The following is a 6,000-nucleotide window of genomic DNA, read 5'->3' on the forward strand; positions in this document are numbered from 1 at the left end:
AGCAAGGAGAGATAAGAAAGCCTTCTTCAGCCATCAATGCAAAGAAATAGAGGAAAACAACAGAATGGGAAAGACTAGGGATCTCTTCAAGAAAATCAGAGATACCAAAGGAACATTTCATGCAAAGATGAGCTCGATAAAGGACAGAAATGGTATGGACCTAACAGAAGCAGAAAATATTAAGAAGAGACGGCAAGAATACACAGAAGAACTGTACAGAAAAGAGCTTCACGACCCAGATAATCATGATGGTGTGATCACTCACCTAGAGCCAGACATCCTGGAATGTGAAGTCCAGTGGGCCTTAGAAAGCATCACTATGAACAAAGCTAGTGGAGGTGACGGAATTCCAGTTGAGCTACTCCAAATCCTGAAAGATGATGCTGTGAAAGTGCTGCACTCAATATGCCAGCAAATTTGGAAAACTCAGCAGTGGCCACAGGACTGGAAAAGGTTAGTTTTCATTCCAATCCCAAAGAAAGGCAATGCCAAAGAATGCTCAAACTACCGCACAATTGCACTCATCTCACATGCTAGTAAAGTAATGCTCAAAATTCTCCAAGCCAGGCTTCAGCAATATGTGAACCATGAACTTCCTGATGTTCAAGCTGGTTTTAGAAAAGGCAGAGGAACCAGAGATCAAATTGCCAACATCCGCTGGATCATGGAAAAAGCAAGAAAGTTCCAGAAAAACATCTATTTCTGCTTTATTGACTATGCCAAAGCCTTTGACTGTGTGGATCACAGTAAACTGTGGAAAATTCTTCAAGACATGGGAATACCAGACCACCTGATCTGCCTCTTGAGAAATTTGTATGCAGGTCAGGAAGCAACAGTTAGAACTGGACATGGAACAACAGACTGGTTCCAAATAGGAAAAGGAGTTCGTCAAGGCTGTATATTGTCACCCTGTTTATTTAACTTATATGCAGAGTACATCATGAGAAACGCTGGACTGGAAGAAACACAAGCTGGAATCAAGATTGCCGGGAGAAATATCAATAACCTCAGATATGCAGATGACACCACCCTTATGGCAGAAAGTGAAGAGGAACTCAAAAGCCTCTTGATGAAGGTGAAAGTGGAGAGTGAAAAAGTTGGCTTAAAGCTCAACATTCAGAAAATGAAGATCATGGCATCCAGTCCCACCACATCATGGGAAATAGATGGGGAAACAGTGGAAACAGTGTCAGACTTTATTTTTCTGGGCTCCAAAATCACTACAGATGGTGACTGCAGCCATGAAATTAAAAGACGCTTACTCCTTGGAAGGAAAGTTATGACCAACCTAGATAGCATATTCAAAAGCAGAGACATTACTTTGCCAACAAAGGTCCGTCTAGTCAAGGCTATGGTTTTTCCTGTGGTCATGTATGGATGTGAGAATTGGACTGTGAAGAAGGCTGAGCATCAAAGAATTGATGCTTTTGAACTGTCGTGTTGGAGAAGACTCTTGAGAGTCCCTTGGACTGCAAGGAGACCCAACCAGTCCATTCTGAAGGAGATCAGCCCTGGGATTTCTTTGGAGGGAATGATGCTAAAGCTGAAACTCCAGTACTTTGGCCACCTCATGCAAGAGTTGACTCATTGGAAAAGACTCTGATGCTGGGAGGGATTGGGGGCAGGAGGAGAAGGGGACGACAGAGGATGAGATGGCTGAATGGCATCACTGACTCGATGGATGTGAGTCTGAGTGAACTCTGGGAGTTGGTGATGGACAGGGAGGCCTGGCGTGCTGGGATTCATGGGGGTGGCAAATAGTCGGACACAACTGAGCGACTGATCTGATCTGATCTGAGTGGAGTTTTTATGAAACAATTAAAAACAAGGAAGCAATTTGAAGGTATACCATGTGGTTTTGCCATTTAACCTTAAAAGAGAAAAAAACTTCTATTTGTGGAAGTAGTTCATGGTCCTACATGCTCACCTGTCTGCCATCGTTTTCCTACTGCTGCTGCTGCGATATTGTCACATCGCGGTGACTACAAGAATGAGCATGGGGGTTGCGGGCAGCAGATGGCTAATTTCTTACCAAGCCTATTTCTTCTTCTTGACTCTACAGTTATATTACATTTTAAAGTTCCCTGAGGGTAGTTGTGGCCATTTAACCGAGTTCTGGGCTTCACAAGTAGCACTAGTGGTAAAGAAACCACTTGCCGATGAAGGAGATGTAAGAGATGCTGGTTCAGTCCCTAGGTAGGGAAGACTCCCCTGGAGAAGGGCATGGCAGCCCACTCCAGTATTGCCTGGAGAGTCCCATGGATAGAGGAGCCTGGCGGGCTACAGTCCCTAGGGACACAATGAGTCAGACACGACTGAAGCAACTGAGCACAGCAGGCAAGGCTGAGTTCTAGCCAGTGGAATGTGAACAGAAATGATAAAATGTCACTCCTAACACTGACCCATAAAAAAACTCCCATTCTGGTTCTCCATCTTCTTTTCCTTTTCAGGATTTGATGCAGACACAAATACCAGTTGTGAAATCCATATACTGAAGATACTAAACCCATCAGATGGAAGGATATTGAATCTTTGAGCTACCACTTGGTACCCACTCATCAGGACTTTATTTGAGCCTGTGACCATAGGTAATTTCTTTGTTTTCCACATACATCAATTTCCTCACTGTCTACCCAAGAGGAAAATAGAAATGATTACATACACTCATGTTGGAGTGGTTTAATTTCACATATCTTTTTCTTTCATTTACCCATTTAACAGGGGCTGTATTACTCGCTGTTGGGCTCTACACTTGAAATGGTTACAAAGGCAGAGGGGTCCCAGCATGAACTGAAGCTGTGTGAGTGGTGTGTGGGAGAGCTGGTGAGGCAGGCTCCTCAGGACTGTTTGCACCAAAGCCCAGAAACCCTGGGAACAGGAATGGAAAGGGTGAGCAGCAGGACACGCTTGACCAGGAAATAAGGGTTTGATCTCTGTCTCCAGCTTAGACTTTGTTGCTTCTAGTTTGGATTTTAGTAACATCATATATTTTGTACAACATATTTCAGCAATATACATATATTCAATAATGTGATTTCTGTATGTATAGTCTATAATATAGATTTCTGGTTTTCAGTAATATCTGAAAGATCATTCTTTGTAAGATATCAGGGTCCAGGGAATACTACTTTTCACAGCATTCCTAATATATTTGACACCTGTAGTAGATCACTAATACTTCCTAACTCAGTAAAATTGTTTTCAGTAATAATTTATGATTTTTGGATTTTAATTTAGAATTTCATACAATAATCATTCTTGATCTGCCTTCATTCATTAGCAAAACAATTAAAAATATTCAATGTAATGATATTACTAAAATTAAAATTCAGAATGATATTGAGTACATAAACTAAAATTTGCATCTACCAAGCAAAATCCACAATTTGTGCTTTATCCTATTTTTAAATTTCAAACACAAAAAGTTCCAGTGGTCATCTATAATGAAAAATTGAAGTAATTAAAATTCTATGTGTTCAATCATCTTGTTGTCATTATTTTGAACCTATCATTTAATGCAGGAATATGTAGCAATCAGGGAATTGAAGACACAAACTACAGTCTTAGTGAGCTGGACTTATTCCAAACACTTCCAAACTCTTCAAATGAAATTACACGCTGAATCTGTGTGTTTGGAGATTGAAAACTAGGAGTTCTCTGAATTAACTTTTGCGTAGCTACCATATTTATTAAAGGATAAGTAACAGAAGTTGCTAGTTTGGAGCTTATATTATTATTATTGCTAATGTTATTGTTAAAACTCTACAAAGACTGCAGCAGTTGCGCAGAACTTAGCTCAACTGAAGATGCTTTTCAGGAAGCAGTAGTTCAGCACTGTTGAAATTGCCAGTGCATAGTGATAGACTACGGCAGATTGAGTAGTTCCCTGGTGGTCTACTGGTAGGAGTCAGGGCTTTCACTGCCGGTGGCCTGGGTTCAACCATGGGTTCAATCCCTGGTCAGGGAACTGAGATCCCACAAGCTGTGCACTGTGGCTAAAAAGAAAAAAGTTTAAAAAGCAGATTGATTTCTAAATGGTTTTATTATTTTTAATGTCTGCAGACAATGCCCCCTGGTATTGCCTTTGCCTAATCTGAATCAATTCCATTTTTCTGCTGTTCCTACTCCACTGTGGTCATGGGAAATCCTATAACGAAGCAAATCCAGACAGCAGAGATTCTTTCCTCTTGTTTATAGATTCAGTTTTGTTACTTAGAGTGTTCCCAAGGAAACTGGCGGGTGATGACTGGGGTGGACAAGGGGAAGTGACACCCAGTGGAAGAGGCAGGTGAGTTCACAGAACTCAGCAGGGCCATGTGCCTGCCAGTTTCCCAGAAATGCTTTGCTGGTAGAGGGGTGGCTTTGCAGAGGTAGGGCCTTGGACCAACCAGTTAGGGCAAGACCCAGTACTTGTGGATCTACTCCAAAGTGGGTAAGACAGAAAGAAGGTCTATTCTCAGAGAACGCACAGCCTAAGTAGAGCAAATGTCACATTAGTAAACATCATAATACAGAGGAATTTAATACAGTGTATGATAAGTAGAATGCTAGGCAAATGTGTATGGAAGGTTCGGGAAAGTTTCCTGGGAGAAATGACACCTGAACTGACTCTTAAGAGTGGGAGTCAGTGACCTGCTGAATTTGTGCTGTTGTGGCTTCAGATGTGGGTCTTGGGTTGATAAGATATTTGGAGATGAGGGGGCTCCCAAAGATCCTTTTAAATGAAAGAATATCATAATAACCCAGATTTACTGAGCATTCACAATGTGCCAAGTAGATTGCCCAGTGATTTATGCTCATCATCTCCTTTTATTCTCAGTGCATTCCCTGGGATATGTGCCATTATCATCCTCGTTTTACCAAGGGGGAAAACTGAGGCTTTGAGCAACTAAGCAGTTTGCCAAAGGTTGTAAACTGCTGAGTGACAAAGAGTGGATTTGAATACAGTCTGACTTCACAGTCTAGGATTTAATTTTGCAATCAGCTCTCAAAAACAAACACAGGAAGGAACCTGGATCACTGTTCACTTGAAGCCCTTGGCTCCCCAGGCCCCATACACTGTGTATAACACTGACATTGATCTAGTGGGACAGCCCCGTCAGGTTTTCAACTGAGCTAGGGTTGATGAATGTGACCATTTGATGGGTAAGATCCAGGCTTTGTGTTCAAATTTCATCTCTGTTTCCTCTTGACCATATGACCTTAGCTAAGTCATTTTACCCTTTCCGAACTCAACTTCCTCATCTATAACATGGGACTACTAAGACCTAGGTCTCAGAATTGCTCCGAAGGTTAACTGCAAGTAGGAGAACTAGATCTTGACACATAGTAGGTACTTTTCCCATGTTACTCTGACATACGGCAGAATTAACTCAACAGGGCATATCACAACTGGTTTCTGGAGAAAATGTAGCTTGCATTCAATTTCATAATTCCACCGTGACATATTTTGAATCCTAAGTAAAAGACCCCAGGATCACTTTTTATTTTAAACAACAAACACCTGTCATTGCTCAAATTAGAAACACTTGCTGAGCCATGCTACAAAATATTTATAAATTCTCAAATGTGTTTTAATTGCTGCTAAGTAAAATGAATTCGGCTGTAGTTTTTTCACTTCATGAAAAATGTGCCTTCATTCCTTTTCCCCAGTCCTAAATAGAGAGGTTAAATATTGGATTTGTGCAGCCAACTGTATGCTACAGTAATTCACCTACATACCAGCCTTCAAGTTGCGAACTTCCAAAATGCAAATTTGTGTTCCCATATCCAATTACGTAAGTTAGCTCGTATGTCTGGTGTGCACTGTCACGTGTGTGCACCCACAGGCGGTTGTGCTTCTGTATACAGTACAGTTCTGTATAGAGTTCAGTAATACAGTATCTTTATTTCAAACCCAGGATATTCAGAAGCAGGTGTAAAAGCAGCAGTGATGCTGATACTTTTTAAGGTACTGTACAGTAAAATTAAAATTTTTCTTTATTTTTTGTGTTTTTTTAA

The sequence above is a fragment of the Bos mutus genome, chromosome 2, assembly GCF_027580195.1.
Source record: "Bos mutus isolate GX-2022 chromosome 2, NWIPB_WYAK_1.1, whole genome shotgun sequence".
Taxonomy (NCBI): domain Eukaryota; kingdom Metazoa; phylum Chordata; class Mammalia; order Artiodactyla; family Bovidae; genus Bos; species Bos mutus.